The 18,467-nt window shown below is 39.3% G+C and overlaps 2 pseudogenes; one reads left to right on the top strand and one right to left on the bottom strand.

Annotated features, from left to right (window-relative positions):
- The window catches only part of LOC110317082, a 444,133-nt pseudogene extending 431,624 nt beyond the window's left edge, over positions 1-12,509 (top strand).
- Positions 5,081-5,244, bottom strand: LOC115063525 (annotated as a pseudogene).
- Positions 12,510-18,467: the final 5,958 nt, after the last annotated feature.

An 18,467-nucleotide genomic window follows, 5' to 3' on the forward strand; every position in this document is an offset into this window, starting at 1 on the left:
CCTTCCTTCCTTCCTTCCTTCCTTTCTTTCTTTCTTTCTTTCTTTCTTTCTTTCTTTCTTTCTTTCTTTCTTTCTTTCTTTCTTTCTTTCTTTCTTTCTGGTTCAGGAAGAGTTAAACAACTTTGAGCAAGAGACCCCTGAGTCATAAAGTAAAGAGCCCAAATAACTAATTTTCTTTTCTAAATCTCCTCCTGCTGACAGCAGGAGTTAAATGCAAGAAGTCATCAGCGTTTGGACTAGGAAGTGCAAAACCAAGTTACTTGGCAAAAGCCATCAGGTTGTAGCTCCAGAAAAGTAAGAGAGAGTTTAGTCATGGGAAGCCATCCGTTTCTGGGCCCCAGAATAGCCAGAGGTCTTCATTCTTTGTCCTTTATTGGTCACTGTGTTCCACATCAGTACTTGAGTGTAAGAGCTGGGACCCCAGCAAATTGCCTCTCCTTCCTGTCTATTCATATGAGAGTTGGGTGTATTCTATCTCTGATTCATTCTCTGATTTGTAACATTGACTGCCCCTCAAATTTTAGAAGTTACTTTTAACAATGGTTGCTTTATTCTACAAACTAAGGTTACCTTCTTTATTTGGGATTAAAGATCTATTCTAGGGCTGAGCCATGCCACAACTAGAATCAGTTGGGTTTTTTTGTTTGTTTTGTTTGTTTGTTTTTTTCAGTAAATAACACAATCTCAAGGCTGACAGTTTGAATAAATATCTTGTGATAGGTATTTATGGATTTGAAATATAAAACTAAATGCACATCATCCCCTTGTTGAAACTTTTCACCCTGAACATCTCAGGGTTGTTATAAAAAGAGGTAATACATAGTAATGGAGAATATTATGGTCTTTAAGAGACCTGAGCAATTTTCTCCAATGTAAAAGAGTGGGCATATCAACCATGCCAAGGCAGGTCTTGTGTTGGGCCTCATGAGAATGGAATCCAATATATATATTTATATCAAATGAACATGCATACACACACACACACACACACACACACACACACACTTTTAAAGTTTGGTGGGTTTTGTTTTTCTTTTTGTGCTTTTCTATTTTATTTTCTAGGTTTTGAGTAATTTGTTGTTTTTTAGGATTCATTTCTTTTGACAAAAACTTACATTTTGGTAGGTTGATAGAATTAGAAGATCCAGAGAGACTTGGGGAAGTTAAAGATTCAAATATATTCAAATTTAAAAATATATTAAATATAATGAAATATATTATACAAACATAAAAATAACAAATCAATGAAATAAAATAAAGCAGATAGGAGAGAGAGAGAGAGAGAGAGAGAGAGAGAGAGAGAGAGAGAGAGAGAGAGAGAGAAACAGAAACTTTGACTTTTCATTCTCTAAAAGCATGGTAGTTCTTATCACAGTACCCAGATGTCCAGCTGTAATTTACCATCTGGATGCTAATACTGGATGTCATGAATTGACTAACTTCCTTCTGCTCATGTCTCCAATACAGACTCCTTCATCTGTTTGCAGTCAAAGTTGTACACTTGGATATAGGAAAACACCTGTTGAAGGGAAACCATTCTGTTGTTATGATTGTGTCCCATGTCCAGATGGAGAGATTGCAAATGAAACAGGTATTTTTAAGATGAATATGAATGTGGAAATTTTTGGAAATGGTTCTGAATGTGGAAATTTTTGGAAATCGTTCTGAATGTGGAAATTTTAGAAAGAATGTGGACATTCCTAAAAATGGTTCTGAATGTATAAGTAATGTACCATAGGATAGGGATAAGTAGCACAACACCTAAAGACATAGTTATATTCATTTAGCTAACTCCTAATAGCTTAAAACAAGTTCTTGATAGGTGGAGGTGACAAAGGTTTTAATCCCAACTCTCAGTATGTGGATCTCTGAGTTCAAGGCCATCCTTATATACAGAGTGAGTTCCAGGACAGCCAGGGCTGCACAGAGAAACTCTGTCTTGAAAAACAGAACAACAAACAAAAATCTTGAGTTCAATCCAGAAATTGTTGATACTGTTGGTTGGTTGTTTATTGGTTGGTGGGTTGGTTTGCCCAGACTGATCTCAAATTCCTGGGCTCCAGCAATCCTCCAGGCTCAGCCTTCTGGGTGACTAACACCACAGGAGTGTTCTGCATCTGCTCTAGGTTTGTCTTCTGCAAGTCTGCACTGAGTTTAATGTCTTTTCTTTGTACCCTGCTTTTCACTAATAGTCCTTTGCAGCTTTAGCAGTATTAATGAGCAAAGTTAGCACTCTCTGTATACTCTAAATAGTTAGTGCTCTCTGTATACCCTAAACTATGAGATACATTATAAAGTATGACTGTGTTTCATACTTACAGTAAATAGTAATAATAACCAACATTTTACTCACAAGGAAATTAAATTTCAGAGAAACTATATAAATTGCTATGATTATGCAACCTAGAGAAAGCTGAGATAAAATACAGAGGAATTGTCAAATAAGAGAAACTTCTAAAAGCATTGTATCAGTCTGATATTGGTGGCAGATACAGCACTTCTTTACTGGGATTCTGGAACACTGGGACCTTGGGACCCTGGGACCCTGGGACTCTGGGACCCTGGGATCACTTCCTATGGTGAATAGTAGAAACTCCATAAATATGTGTTTATGACTAAATAAGTATTTGCCATATGATTTAATACTTTTCTTTGTAATTACTTTGATTCTTGTGGGAGTTTTCCTTATGTATTCCCTGGTACTGTACACTAGCATGAGGCCACTGTACAATTGAGCATGGTGGAATCCCAAAGGATGAGTGACTTGTTGGGTTGTGAGTGATGTGCTCTGCTATGAGTGATGTACAGGTCTGTGAGTGATGTGTAGGACTGTGACTGATGTTCAGGAATGCTCTGCCTACTGTCCCCTGACTGTCCAGCTATCACTTCTTCCTCAAAATGATTGCAATTGGAAAGCCTTCCCAGAGCACAGCAGCAATGCTTTCTACCAGGCTTTTATTTATTTATTTTTTATTTTTTTTATTGTTTGTATCCTTACTTCACATCTAACATCTATTTCAAAACAGGTGTTTTATCATGATCATTTTATTCTTCTGAATGAAAATTTTACGTACCAAAAATCTATCTAAAATAGTGTTCTTCACTTTTTGGTAGCAAAGTAGTGGTAGGACAGACTACTTCCTGAGTGCTGGTCTTGCAGATAAGCACTACCAAGTCCTTGTTCTTTATACTTTTGTTTAAATTAACTTTGTATTGGTTCTTTATGGATTTGGCTTCATGCCCTCAATCCCACTCATTGTTCCATATCCTTGTGTCCATGCTCTTCCCTTACACCCTCCACTGTCCCAAACAACAAAAAAAGTTTTGTTGTGGAAGCTGTAATGTGTTCCAGTCAGTTCCATGGTATACCCATATGCCCACACATCTTTGTTTGCCAGTGTTCATTGCAATGACTTGGTGTGCTCTGAGCCTCTGGCTGCTGCTACTCTATCAAAACTGGAGGCTCACTGGGACTCCTCTCAGATATCCTGTTGTCCAGTGTCAGGAGTTCCTATAGTTTTGGATAAATAGGATCAGCCCCTTCATGTACTCCAGCAGTTCATAATGTGGTAGAGGTGGGAGTGAGCAAATTCAAAGCAGTGAATCTGGTCCTGAAAAGTATCTGAGATGGTAGCCCACCAGCTTTCCTGCTTTCCTGACCTTGGAGTCAACTCAACAGCAAATCCTACAGGGCAGAAGGGTCAGCTCTACCGTGCTGAACAGGTGATGTTAAGGGCCTATTCTCTCAAGTGCTGCAGCTGGTGAGGGATAAGACCAGTTCTCCCATTCTCATGATCACAGGGCCTGCTCTTCTGCCTGCCATAGATGGCAAGGGACAAGGGAGGGTAGAAGGGAGTTTCTCCTTGGACAGCACCACTGACCAGCAGATAAGGGGCAGGGCTGGCTCTCCCACCCTCATGTCTTTGGGGCTGGCTCACGTGTAAACCCCACACCCAGTGTCAGTTCTACTTTGCTGACCAGGCAAGGTTCATTGCATGTTCTCCTGAGTGCTGCAACAGGTAACGGGTATGGACAGCGCTCCTGCTCTGATGACCTTGAGAACAGTTCTCCTACCTGCTGTAGGTGGGAAGGGGTCCTGAGGAGGGCATCTCTCCCTCACCCATGTCACCTCCTGGAAGACAAGTGCTGGCCAGCTCTGCCATTCTCATGCCCTTGCAACTGGCTCAGTTGTGCCCCACAACCCAACACCAGGGTCAGTTCTATTGTGCTGCTCATGGGTAGAACAGTGCCCTCTCTCCTGAGTGCTGCAGCTGGTGATGGACAGAAGGGAGAAGAGTATCTCTCCCTCATTCTACTCCACTGCAGAGACAGGAGGTAGGGTCATGCCTCCCATGGTGGAGTTCATGACTCCAGAGGTGTGCAAGGCCCACTCTCCTGAGTAATACATCTGGCCAGGGATGGAGTCAGCTCTCCTATTTTCATGTCCCCAGGGCCAGCTCTTACACAGTCTCTAGGTGAGGGTTGGGGCTATTTCTTTACACCCCTCAGACATCAAGATATTCAAAGTGGCAGGCCAGAGCAGAATCATCAGCCTGGCCTTGGTAAAAGACTCCTGCTTCATCAAGATCCAATCACAGTACCAGGTGGAAATACCTTGTTTTTGATGGTTGTTTCTCACTACCCTCCGGTCTCCAATTCTACCTAAATTCTATGTGTCCTTACCTTTTATTTCTCTTTTTCTTGTCCATTTTTCTACCACCTAATTGCTCCTGTTCATGGTGCCCTGGGTCTCTATGTGTCTAAAGTGGTCTCTGGAGTGATCTCAGGACCTTGTGCTTTATGGTGCCAGGAAAGCATTATCCCTGGCACAGTCTGCCCCCTCCCCAGCCCTGCACAGTGCTGGACTCATGGTTGTCTCAATGTCCCCAGGCTAGCTCCCTGTCCAGGCCCCATGGGATCAGTCTGGTGGTCATTTGGGGCTTCCTCCTCATGAGGACTGTGAAGTTCAGTCCAAGAAAGAGTTCTTCTAGTCCCTGGCTTGCTCCTGGTCCTCAGAGTCATTGTGCTCCCTGTAGCACTGAACTGGTGGTCGCTCAAGCTCTCTTTTTTTCAGGGGCAGAGTGTTAGGCTACTAATCATAGGTCAGAACTCTGAAGGTAGCCTTTGTCTCTCTCTCTCTCTCTCTCTCTCTCTCTCTCTCTCTCTCTCTCTCTCTCTCCCCTCTGCCACCTACTGATGCAGGTGTGACATAGCAACCACACTTGCAACCCTTCTAGGAGCAGGCCTTGCTCTGTACAATGATGAACTACAAATATCACCATTTTCTCAGAGAAGCAATATATTGATAGATAACAAGACAAGAAAATATATCTACCTTTGTGGGGCAATGGGCAGCCTAGTGTCCAGTCAAGCTGAGGTCTGAACCCCGGTGAAACCTGATGGGTGGTCATTTCTACTACATAGGATGTTAGGTGTTCCCTCATGTCTCCTGGATCCCTGGCTCCTGTTGAAGTTGCTGCCCCTACAGCCCCCACAGGAGAGGCTCGTAGCTTTCAGTCACCTACACAAAGACCCAAGCTTCTGACCTTCAGGCTAGACTACTCCCAGGTACCTAACAACAGCAAGATATCAACCCACTGTAAGAAGGGCTGCTTGGCCCCTGCTCACTCTCTTAAGCTTTCACTTTCCTTACTCTCCCTCTTACTCACTTTTTCATACTCTGTAAGATTTTACCGCTCTCTCTTTAAGCTTTCTTACTCTCTAGTCTTTCCTCTCTCTCTCTCCTTTTCCCCCTTCTCTCCTCTTGGCCATGGCCGGTCTCTCTCTTTCTACCTTTTCTCTTTCCCCCTGCCTTTCTACAATAAAGCTCTAAAACCATAGACTGTCCCTGTTCATCAAAGCCTGCTGTACTTGGACAATGAGATAGGCTTTCTTCTAATGAGCCACTTCTAACCTCCCGATGGAAGGCTTTCCTGTGTTCCAGCCACAGACCTGACTTAGGACTCTTGCCTGCATGGGGACCTCTCTCCCTCTACCCTCTTCCTGAATCTCCGGGGCCTAGAGTGTCACCCTGGGGCCCTTATTCTGTTCTCAGCTTCTCTGCTGTATCCAGTGTATCCAGTGTGGGATACCAGAGACTGAGAACAAGGTACTGGGGGCTTCCCCTTCTCCACCCCTTGCCATGTGGGGTCAATGGCTTCACACAGCCAGATGGCCACCTGGAAAGCATCAGACAGTCCTCCTGTGTCTGTCTGCCCAGAGCACAGGGACTCTGGCCCTACACCGGCTCTCTCCCTCCCCCTTCTTCCATTATACCCACAGCCCCACATACCTCATACTTTCTAGGATTACCATCTCTTTAAAGTTCCTTTAGTTTTACCTAATATGCTGTGGTGATCTTTCCCTCTTCATCCCATAGCAGTATTTTCTGTGCCACCAGCAGAAGGCTTGGTGTTTCCCAGTATATGTGCCTGAATCTCTTTTTCTTCATACTCTTACATCTACCAAGTATCCTTGAACTTCAATTCTTATACTTTTTATAATCCTGAATGATATTTTTATGTGTTATGTCTTAAAATAGTAATTTTGAAAAAGCAGTTTGCAATTTTGCAAGTTTCCATTTACTGATAATAAGGAACTTTGGAGTGATATAATACCCTTGTACTAAATAGTTCTGAGAAAAAATATTTCTCTCATTATCTTGCATTTAGCACATTTTGTGCTGGGAATACAACCCAAACCCTTATATATGTTAGGAATGTGCTCTAAATGGATACTCAGCTGTATCCACAGGTCATGCATTTATCACTATAAAAATGTTTCACTGTGTGAACTTAATTCAATCTGGCTCACAATAAATCTTTTTTTATTGGATATTCAATTTATTTACATATCTCAATTTATTTACATATCAAATGTTATCTATCCCCTTTCCCAGTTAACTCCCTATCCCATTCTCCCTCCCCTTGTTTCTATGAGGGTGCTCCCCAGTCCACCCACCCACTCCTTCCTCACCCGCCCTGGCATTCCCTTATACTGGGACATCAAGCCTTTAGAGGACCAAGAGCCTCTCCTCCCACTGATACCAGATAAGACCATCCTGTGCCATATATGCAGCTGAAGCCATGGGTTGCTCCATGTGTACTCTTTGGTCGAGTGGCTTAGTCCCTGGGAGCTCCGGGGGTGGGGTCTGGTTGGTGTGTATTGTTGTTCTTTCTATGGGGTTGCAAGCCCTTATGCTATTTTCCCTAACCCCTCCACTGGGGTCACTGTGCTTAGAATAATGTTTGACTACAAGTATCCACATCTGTATTTGTCAGGCAGACATCTATGTCAAGTTCCTGTCAGCAAGCACTTCTTGGCATCAGCAATAGCGTTTGGGTTTGATGACTGTTTATGGGATGGATCCCTAGGTGTGGCTGTCTCTGGATGGCCTTTCCTTCAGTCTCTGCTCCATATTTTGTCCACTTATTTCCTTTAGACAGGAGAAATTCTGGGTTAAAAATTTGGAGATGAGTGGGTGGCCCTATCCTTCAACAGAGACCCTTGCCTAACCTCTAGATATCTTCTCTACAGGTTCTTCCTCCCCTTTGTCTTGTATTTCAGCTAATATCATTCCCTTTGTGTCCTAGGAAACTCTTGCTTTCCTGGCATCTGGGACTTTCTGGTGGCTACCACCTGTTCCACATCCCCCATTGCTACACACCTCTGATCAATTTCCTGACATTCTATCTATCATCCCTGGCTCCTCCCATACCTGATCCTGTCCCTACTTTCCCATCCCCCTCAATAGATTCAAATTTGTATTCTATGTCCCACTGGCTTTTCAGTGGCTGCTAATAGTTCATCATATGCTTGTCTTTTTTTTTTTTTTTTTTTTTTTTTTTTTTTTTTTAGAACATTTCATCTATTCTCCTGTAGGAGTAAACCAGTTTTATTTTCTGTGTACCATTTTTCTTCAAACCACCAATTTCTAGCTACTTATGTCAAATGATATATTCTTCAAAATCAAAGGGAAGAATGAGCAGAACTGATAACCAATCACACTGACTTTGGATCATTACTATAAAGAGTCCACTATCCCTGAAAACAGCCTCTGTATACCACTGGAAAAAACCTGGTTTGAACCACTCTTGGAAGAGATATTAACAGTACAGAATGATTAATACTTTACTGGTATGTTTAGAAAAATTTTTGTGACTTATAAACTCACAAATGAATAGACTATTGTTTTTCCTCCTTCCTTCCGTCTTTCCTTTTGTTTTCCTTTTTGATTGTTTTCTTCTTTTTTCTCTTTTTGTCTCTTCTTTTCTTTTGAGAAAAGGTCTCACTGTAAAATCTGTTTGGCCTGGCCAGGAATGTGTGTAGTCCAGTCTGGATGGTAACTCTCCTGAGTAGTAGAATTACAAGTGTGCAGTATGGTGCCTTGCTGTAATTATTTTTCTAATTAAAGATGGGTCCCATGCAAATGTCTTTCAGAGTGAATCAACTAGAAGCTTAGTGAATAAGACTTCCCATTCCACTGCTTTTGTCTTAAATATTCAAAGGCTTACCTTTACCTGTGTCCTTTTTAAAAGACAGTATGTTAAGAAAACAAAAATCTTTCTGTAAAACTTTAGGAAACTCAGTTAACTTAAATATATGTAATAAGTATTAATTGAAAATTAAGTGCAAAATTATTTTTTCTTTAATAAACTTCTAATCAGAGTCCAATCAAGGAAGGATATTAAAGAAGTTACCAAATTGAACATTTTTTTTTTATTTTAAGATAAACTATTCACCTAAAATTCATTGCCTTCAGCATTATTTCAAAAACAATGATGCATACTTTGGTAAAAAATCAAAATGAAAGAATCAAAAGGAAATTCCACAATTCCTAAGCATACATGTCGGTAAATTTTAGGAAATTTTATTTACTAGGACTTCCTGTCAGAGGCCTGCCCTTGCAGTCTGGTTCTCTCTTGGAGGTAGCTGAGGGGGAAGAAATTGTTGGGGGCAGGGAAGACTTGATGTTGTGAGAAATTTAGGGTTGCTTTTTAATAATATAACAATTACCTGTCATAAGTTTAAGTTGCTTTGCAGTGGTAACTGGCCTGCCTTTCTCGGTTCATCTTGAGGTCCGAAATTGCAGCCTCTGGCATTTAGCACCTCATAGTAAAACAGCTAGGGATTAAATAAAATAGCCTTTTTTTCTTATTTCTACAGGAATTTAGAGGCTGGGACTACCAGTCTGGTAGGGAAAGTCTCTGGGGAAAAGAAAGGATACTTGAATAATGATTTTAATCTTTATTTCTAAGTCTACTCCAAAAAATCTCTCTTCCAAAAATTCTCTCTCCAAAAAGTTCTTCTTAATTTCTATGTTCCCTTAAATTTCTTAATTATTCTACTTTTCCGTCCTTCTTCTTCCTGTCTTGCTCTCTCTTCCTGCTTTGATGTAATAATGGCCTACAAGGTATTCAATCCTAGTTTTTTTGTATCATTTCTAGGGGAATAGATCAAATGGTTTTCCCAACTATGTCCTTTTTTACAAAAGTTCAATAAAAGTTCAAACATAAATTCAAATCCTAAATTAAATGAGAAGTCTACAACAGACATTTTTTTACACATGTATCCAATAAAAGTCAGCATTCATTATCTGTCACTAGCACTAGAGGTGCATTGAAATGTAAAATCCATAATTTTTGTGACCAAGTCATTATTGAAGTTTGTATAGAAAAACACAGTCAATATTTTATCTTCTGTCCTTGCACTTACACTAAACCATTAGTTCCCTTTTCATGACCTTTGTTTAATTGTTTTACAACCTCTTTGAATGTGATCTAGGTTGCTTTCTATCACAGAATAAATTTACTAGTGACAGTTGAAGACTGGCAAGGTTCTCATTGCAGTTTTAGTATTAGGGAGGACTTAATAGCAGTCCTATTATATGGAGTTTAATAATTACTCATAAATTTTAGGGATTTTTACAGAATCATCATTAAGAATTAAAAATCATTTATTTGTCTATATAAAATCACTACAAGAGAGTGGATCTTTGTTAATCTGTGTAAATCTCCCCAAAATGGTTAATACCTGGTTTTATATATATATATATATATATATATCCGTTTATCGACTAAAGCAAGGACATTGGAGCATTCATTATTACAGGATGCTATGGTTTCGGGAGACTAAGTTTCCTTGAACTTTTTGCCTCAGGACAGGGTCCAGGTTTCTGGGGAGTGGATGTAATATATATATTCTGTCACTAATGGAGTGGATGTAATATATATATATATATATATATATATATATATATATATATATATNTNTGTGTGTGTGTGTGTGTGTGTGTGTGTGTGTGTGTGTGTGTGTGTGTGTATGCAATAACAGGAAAAGTATATTAATAGCAGGATTCTTTACTCATATGTAATTCCTTCAGTCTCGCCTAGAAGGGAAAATCCATGTTGACTTTACAGTCCATGAAGATACCATCTCTGAAGGTTACCTGCTATTTCTTAGCTTCTCCTAGATGTTTCCTAGCACCTTTTATAATAACAGCCAAGAGCTTGCAGGGTTAAGAGCACCAGGATCACTGTGGTAGAGAAGGCAGAAACATCATAAGAGCCACAGATATGATATCTGTAGGGAAGCAGAATTCGTCAGACATGACAAGGTTAGTGAGCACATAAACTCACAGAGGCATACAATAGATTAAGCCATATCTAGCCTCACAAAATACCAGCATGGATGGGGACAGGATCACAAACTCTCACCTCTATCTTAAAGCTATTAGCAGTTAATGGCTTCCGCAGAGAAAGAGTGAGGTTTGTTTGTTTGTTTGTTTTTTCTTTTTTATTAGATTTTTTTCTTCATTTACATTTCAAATGCTATCCCCAAAGCCTTCTATACCCTCCCCCTGCCCTGCTCCCCAACCTACCCATTCCTGCTTCCTGGCCCTGGCATTCCCCTGTACTGGGGCATATGATCTTCGCAAGACCAAGGGCCTCTCCTCCCATTGATGGCCTACTAGGCCATCCTCTGCTACATATGCAACTAGAGACATAGCTGGTCCTTGTAGACTGCCCATGTTATGGTAGATGGCTCTATAGTGATGTGAATACAGGCAGCATAAAGTGAACTGAGAGGGCTAACATCCCCCCCCCCCCAAATCAAGTAAAGTGGAGAGAAAAAAAATGTTGGAGGGGAGAGAGATATATTTTCAGGGGGATAAATGGTGATAGTGGTGATCTAAACACATGATATGCATCTATGATATTCTCAAGTAATAAACAATTTTAATAAATTAAGAGAACAAAAAGAAAAATAGAAAAAGCTTCAAAATTCCTCTTTCTTAAAAGCTTAATTTTCTTTTTTCTTTACATGTAATCAAATATAATATTCATGCTGTCTGATTTCCACTAAACATCATTTCTACATTTCTGATTTGCTCATATTGTTCAAGTCCACTAACTTTCTGAATATACTGTGAATACAGTGTATCTGTATTATACTCTCATAAAAAATAACTTATTCATCTATTGATTTCAATATTATGGCACAGTGACTATAACCAGGGACTTTTCCGTAAAATTCAACAATTGTGGAAGATATACGTGCCATATGTATATCTGGAGAGTGATGGGTAGAATATAATAAACCAATCTGCCTCATTTTCAGATATGGATCAATGCATCAAGTGTCCTGAAGATCAGTATCCAAATAAACAGAGGAATCAATGTCTCCCTAAAATTACAGCATTTTTGTCCCATGAAGATACTCTGGGAGCTCTTTTGGTCTCCTTGGCCATTAGTTTATCTTCCTTTTCAGCCATGATTTTAGGATTATTTATCCATTATCGGGACACACCCATTGTCAGAGCAAATAACAGAAATCTCAGTTATCTCCTCCTGGTTTCTCTAATGCTCTGTTTCTTTTGTTCATTAATATTCATTGGCCAACCTACCACAGTCACTTGTGTCTTGAGACAAATGATTTTTGGGGTTGTATTTTCCATTGCTGTTTCTGCTGTCTTGGCAAAGACCTTCATTGTGGTTGTGGCCTTCAAAGCCATCAAACCAGGAAACATATTACAAATGTGGATGGTGACCCGACTCTCAAATGTTATAGTCTGCTGTGGTTCCATCATTCAAGTGTGCATCTGTGCAGTCTGGCTGGGAACATATCCCCCTTTCCCTGATGTTGACATGCAGTCAGAGTTCGGTCAAATCATCCTCTGTTGTAGAGAGGGGTCCACCCTTGCCTTCTATTGTGTTCTGGGCTACTTGGGCTTTCTGGCCAGTCTCAGCTTGCTCATTGCTTTTCTGGCAAGAAGGCTACCTGACAGCTTCAATGAGGCAAAAACAATCACGTTCAGTATGCTCGTTTTCTGCAGCGTTTGGATCTGTTTCATACCCACTTACCTGAGTTCCACAGGCAAAACCATGGTGGCTGTGGAAATTTTTTCCATTCTGGCCTCCAGTGCTGGCTTACTGGGATGTATGTTTCTTCCCAAATGCTATGTGATCCTACTGAGGTCAGGTGGCCATCTGAGAAAGTTCTGTAAATGACTTCCCCCTTAAGACAAAGGAATTTATTGTGATTTGTGTAAAATGAACTATGTTGGAATATTTAAAAGAGTGGTGTGAAGTCAATGCATTTCACCAAACAAAGGAATCTGACCCTGCAATCCTTGGAGCCAATTAGACACAGTGAACTAAGCCATCACAGTCTAGGTAGTTGCCAACAACATGTGATGAATTTTGGTGTGTCTACTAGATGTTCCTTTAAATCACAGTTTCTTCTTTTTTTAAACAGAAGGTAACAGGAATGGGAAAGATTAAGTTTAAGAGTGTGAGTACATCATTTGTGTGGAAACAAAAGAAACATGTTTGAAATGTGAATCTTCTTTATTAGTCATATGCAGTGTGACTCTTTATACTTAATACAAGTTAATTTCAATGAAATCATGTGTTTTGTAACATATATCATGGTCTCTGTTTCTCCCTTCTGAAGGGCCTGACTAACAAGTCAATATAGCATGTAAGTTTCACAGTCTTGGGAGGGTTTTGTGCTTTTCTCTATGCTCAGGTGGAACAACATGAATGAAAGCTTAGGAACAGTCTCAGGGGAAACACAGACAGGTTTACCCTGAGGATATCTAACACATCAGTAGATAGAGTCTCCAGAGAGAGGAAACAGCAACCAAAAGTAGTGCTTTTTTCTATTAGAGTTAGGAGTTTCAAATTGTCTTCACATAGTGATAGCTGACATCACTTACAGCCACTGGAATCTATTCTCAAGGTGAGAATGTATCTGATGGTAGATGTGGGAATGGAAAAGAGGTAAAAAGCAATGGATTCAACAGAACATGGGTAATTGTAGAATCATGCAGAATTGTAGAATCATGCATCATAGACCATGTGAGTTTTTAGGTATTTTCTTTTATTTAGATAAGGACTTATTTTAAACATGATTACCATATCATGCCCAGGTCAAATTCAAGTTGGAGTTTGTAACATTGTGAGAAATTACAGCTCAACCATCTTCAAAAACTGGCACAGGAATGGCTCCATGGCAAAAGTACTTTTGATTATGTTTTAGAACAAGACTTTCTTATGTCTTCTTTAGTTGTTAAATCAAGAGTGTGTTTAAGGCCAGGTGTGGTGGCATAAGCCTTTAATCTCAGCACTTGGGAGGCAGAGGCAGGCGAATTTCTGAGTTCGAGGCCAGCCTGGTCTACAAAGTGAGCTCCAGGACAGCCAGGACTGCACAAGGAAACCCTGTCTCAAAAGACCCCAAAAAGAAAAAAAAAAGAGTGTAACGTTGGATTTTGTACCACCATAAGATCAAGAAACATTTAAGGTATTCTGAGTCTACTTTGTCTCTCAGTTATTGCTTATCTTTAACTTATGTAAACTTACATCATATTACACCTAGTTCTTTTTATTTGGCCATAAAATATCACAGAAGTGTCCATTGGAATCTGTTTTGATATGGGTATAATAAAGTTTATTCCAGATGTATTACTTTATGGATATCTTAGTCAGGGTTTCTATTCCTGGACAAAACATCATGACCAAGAAGCTGTTCATCACCAAGGAAGTCAGGACTGGAACTCAAGCAGGTCAGGAAGTAGGAGCTGATGCAGAGCCATGGAGGGATTTTCCTTACTGGCTTGCTTCCCCTGGCTTGCTCAGCCTGCTCTTTTATAGAACCCAAGACTGCCAGCCCAGTGATGGTCTCACCCACAAGGGGCCCATCCTCCCTTGATCACTAATTGAGAAAAATGCCTTACAACTGGATCTCGTGGAGGCATTTCCCTAACTGAAGCTCCTTTCTCTGTGATAACTCCAGCCTATGTCAAATTTACAAAAAACTAGCCAGTACAATTCACCCCTGGTCAACTTGACACACAAACACATCACAGTAAGCCTCAACACTTATTCATCTCCAAGATCAAAACAACTTTAAATGTCCCACAGACTTTATATATTAAAAGTTCAATCCTTTTAAAATATCCAATATCTTATAAGATCCAAAGTCTTTTTACAATTAAAAGTCTCTTAACTGTGGGATCCACTAAAATATTTTCTTCCTTCAAGAGGGAAAAATATCAGGGCACAGTAATAATCAAAAGCAAAAATCAATCTCCAACCATCCAATGTCTGGGTTCTAACTCACAATCATCTGGGCTCCTCCAAGGCTTGGGTCACTTCTCCAGCCATGCCCATTGTATCACACATGTTGTCTTCTAGGCTCCAGCTGCCTGTACTCCACTGCTGCTGGTTGTCTTGGTGGTCATCTCATGGTACTGGCATTTCCAAACACTGCTGTCTTCTGCTGAAACTAGGCTTCACCAGTAGCCTCTCATAGGCTCTCTTCATGGTGACAAGCCTAAAATCTTTTGCATGACCCCTTTAGTCCTGGGTCATCAACTACAGCTGAGGCTATACCTTCTCCAATTGCCTTCCATGGCCTCTCACAGGGCCAAACCTCAGCTGTTCTGCATGACCCCTTCATGCCTTCAAAACCAGTACCTCCTGGGTGACTCTTACACATTACCAAGACCTGATGCAGCATGATGTAAAACCTTGGTTATCTCTGGAACTCAGCCTCTGTGCTCTCAGAAAACACTTCCCAGAAAATTTCACCTCAATGATGCTGGTCTCTTCTTAATCACTGCTAATTTCTTAGCTCCACCTAACCAGCATCAATAGTCCCAGTAATACAAAGGTTTCACTTTAGTAGTTCTAGTATCTTGTTAATCACAGCTGATTCTTCAGCCCCAGCTAATCTGAACCACAGAATCTTCACAATCAAAATAGCAATGACCCTGAAAAGAGTCTTTAATCTTCCCTCTGAAATACAAGCCAGGCCTCCATCTTCTACACTGTTCTCAACATTATCATCCAAGCTCCTACACAACATCTCACAGAGTTCTTAACACCAAATAGATCTTCTAGCCCAAAGTTCCAAAGTCCTTCCACAGTCCTCCCAAAACATGGTCAGGCTGTCATAGGAATACCACACTGTGCTGATACCAATTTGTCTTAGTCAGGGTTTCTATTCCTGGACAAAACATCATGACCAAGAAGCAAATCGGGGAGGAAAGGGTTTATTCAGCTTACACTTCCATACTGCTGTTCATCACCAAGGAAGTCAGGACTGGAACTCAAGCAGGTCGGGAAGCAGGAGCTGATGCAGAGCCATGGAGGGATTTTCCTTACTGGCTTGCTTCCACTGGCTGGCTCAGCCTGCTCTCTTATAGAATNCAAGACTACCANCCCAGNGATGGTCCCACCCACAAGGGGACCTTCCCCCCTTGATCACTAATTGAGAAAATGTCTTACAACTGGGTCTCGAGGAGGCATTTTCCCAACTGAAGCTCCTTTCTCTATGATAACTCCAGCCTGTGTCAAGTTGACACAAAACTAGCCAGTACAATGGGCATAGAAATACTTGTGTTAAAAGTGTCTGAAACTATATACTCATGGGGTCTTACCACTTCAAAGAGGAAGACACTCCTCTCTGAACAGCTGGCAGGCAGATTGATACCATGATTATAAAGAAATCCATGTTTTCTAGAGTCAGTTTCTCTCTTGAAGCCATGTACCATCATGTTGTAAACCTACCACAGCACTGACAGACAGATAGAATCCTTGAGGGGCAGTTCCAGGTGGATAGCAGGGATCTCACATTCTGGTTGTAGCTTATCTGAAAGATTAAGTGACTATTAAGTAATTTAATCTGCAGACATTCAATTGTGTTGTAAATGGTCAAATTGTTGCAATCACTGTACAGTTAATGGAGACTATTCATTATCTAGTAATCTCTCCAAAACAATACAAATTTACTGCTTGCTTTTGACTTATAATTCCATGGAGTAATAACATATGAAAATCTCATAAATTATTTAGAAAATTTTCATTATATAAACAATCATTATGCACCACTTTCTTTAAGAAATATTGTAATGGTTCAAGCCCACTTTTTCCCTTCCTCAAGCATGTTCCCATCATTGCAGTTCTCCAGAGGGAAGCCTCATTGTAAGCTTTGTGTTGGTTTCTTTGCTCTGTCTTAAACAGTTATTTCCATACCTACGTTATACATTTTATAATTTTCCATTTTCAGTCTTATGTAAATTTGGCATAATTTATGTATTCTTTGATTTACTGTCTTCCTTATGTCTGCCTTAGGAGTTTACACATGTAGTAGTCTATATTTAGTCTTTTCCATTGATTAGTATTAAATCTCTGTACATAAAATTATTTCAATAAGTACCTGATCCTCTTCATGATAGAAATTGGAACTTTTATCATTTTCTTACTGCAAGTGAAGTTTCTTCTAATTCTAGATTAGTCTACTGGTATATACACATACAGATTATTTAGAATTTCACTTTATAATCATTATTGCAGTGAGAAATATTAATGTGTCAGTGCCTACCAAATTGGTTTCTAAATCATATTTTTATGATTAGGGCCTCAATACAATCTCTAAAAGTTGCAATCTGTACAAATTACTTAGTGTTTGTCACACTTAACTTTTATTAACTTGTGATAATAAAATTATATTTCATTTTGTATTAGCTTACGCTGAACTGATGAGTAATCAGATTGCAATCCATACTTTTTGGGAAAGTCATACAGTGATATAGAAATAGTTTTCTTTTTTCAGCCCATCTAGCCTTTTCTGTACTTCCTCAATATCTTGATTAATGTTCTCCTTTCATGGCTGTTCTCTAGCTTAATCCTTTAACATTTTCTTCTTCTTGATCTCTATCTGCTACCCCACAGGATGTAAAAAAAAAATAGTATTATTCAATGCTTAACTTCTCTTAAATTCTACTACACATTTTATTTGAAGGAAAGAGCATACGATTATCTCTATGGATATCTTTAGCCTCCAAGTTTCTTAATACATTCCTATATTGATTCTTAATAATAGTTTTTGGAAAAATATGACCTGGTGTTTTCAGAAGTCATCTTCTATCTTAGTGGGAAGCCTTTTGAATTTCAGTTGGAGTTCAAGTACAGGGCACATATGCTCTATATTTCCATTGTTCCTTAGCATTGAACTAGAGACAGGGGCCATTGCATCCCTTGTCTTTTTAAAACATCTTCATAGAAGTACATACTCCATGTTGAACACATCTAACCTCCCCCTCTGTTCAGTCCTCTAGTTTTCTGGGCCAGATTTGTTTCTATAAAGTTTAGGTCTTACAATTACAATTTACAATTACAAAATATTAATTTCCATACAATACTAATACCTATATTTTAATATTAATTTTATTTTAATGTTGCTTATTCTAATAGTGTGAATGATGTCATGGAATTTGTATTGGGTTACACAGAAGCTGTGGATTACTTTTGGCACAATAATTGTTTTTTTCAATAGTATACCTTCCAATACATAAGTATGCACACTTTGGTGCATTCTTTAATTTTATTTTTATGCTTTAAAGTATTTATTATAGAATTCTTTCAATTTCTTGTTTAGTTTCAGTCAAAGATATGTATTTTTAGGAATTTATTTTTTAAGAATATTTTCCTAATTCATTGAGAATATCATTTTTTAAAAAATATTATGTTTCTGTCTTGATAATTTGCTGGAGTTTTTAGAAAATCTAAATGGGGTAGAGTTTTAGGATTTGGCATTCAGAAAAGCATGACATCTGCAAATAAGGACATGCTGGCCTCTAACTCACCTGTTTGTTTTCCTTTTATTGCTTTCTCTTGTCTTATTCATAAAGCTCCATGATCAATGGGAGTGGAGAAGACAGACACCCATTTTTTATTCCTGATTTTATGAGAAATGCTTGAAGTTGCCACCATTCTGTGTGATCTATAGATAATTAGTTTTATATTTATTATTCTTAGCCTTTATTTTGTTGAGGATTTTTCCTTCTCTTTTGAGTTTCTTCAGTGCTTTTACCTTGAAGGAGTGTTTCGATTTTATCACAACCTTTTTTTTTTTTTAATCTAATTAGATGTTTATGTGATTTCTGTGCTTGAATTCATGTA

The sequence above is a fragment of the Mus pahari genome, chromosome 2 (genome assembly GCF_900095145.1).
Source record: "Mus pahari chromosome 2, PAHARI_EIJ_v1.1, whole genome shotgun sequence".
NCBI classification, from domain to species: Eukaryota; Metazoa; Chordata; class Mammalia; order Rodentia; family Muridae; genus Mus; species Mus pahari.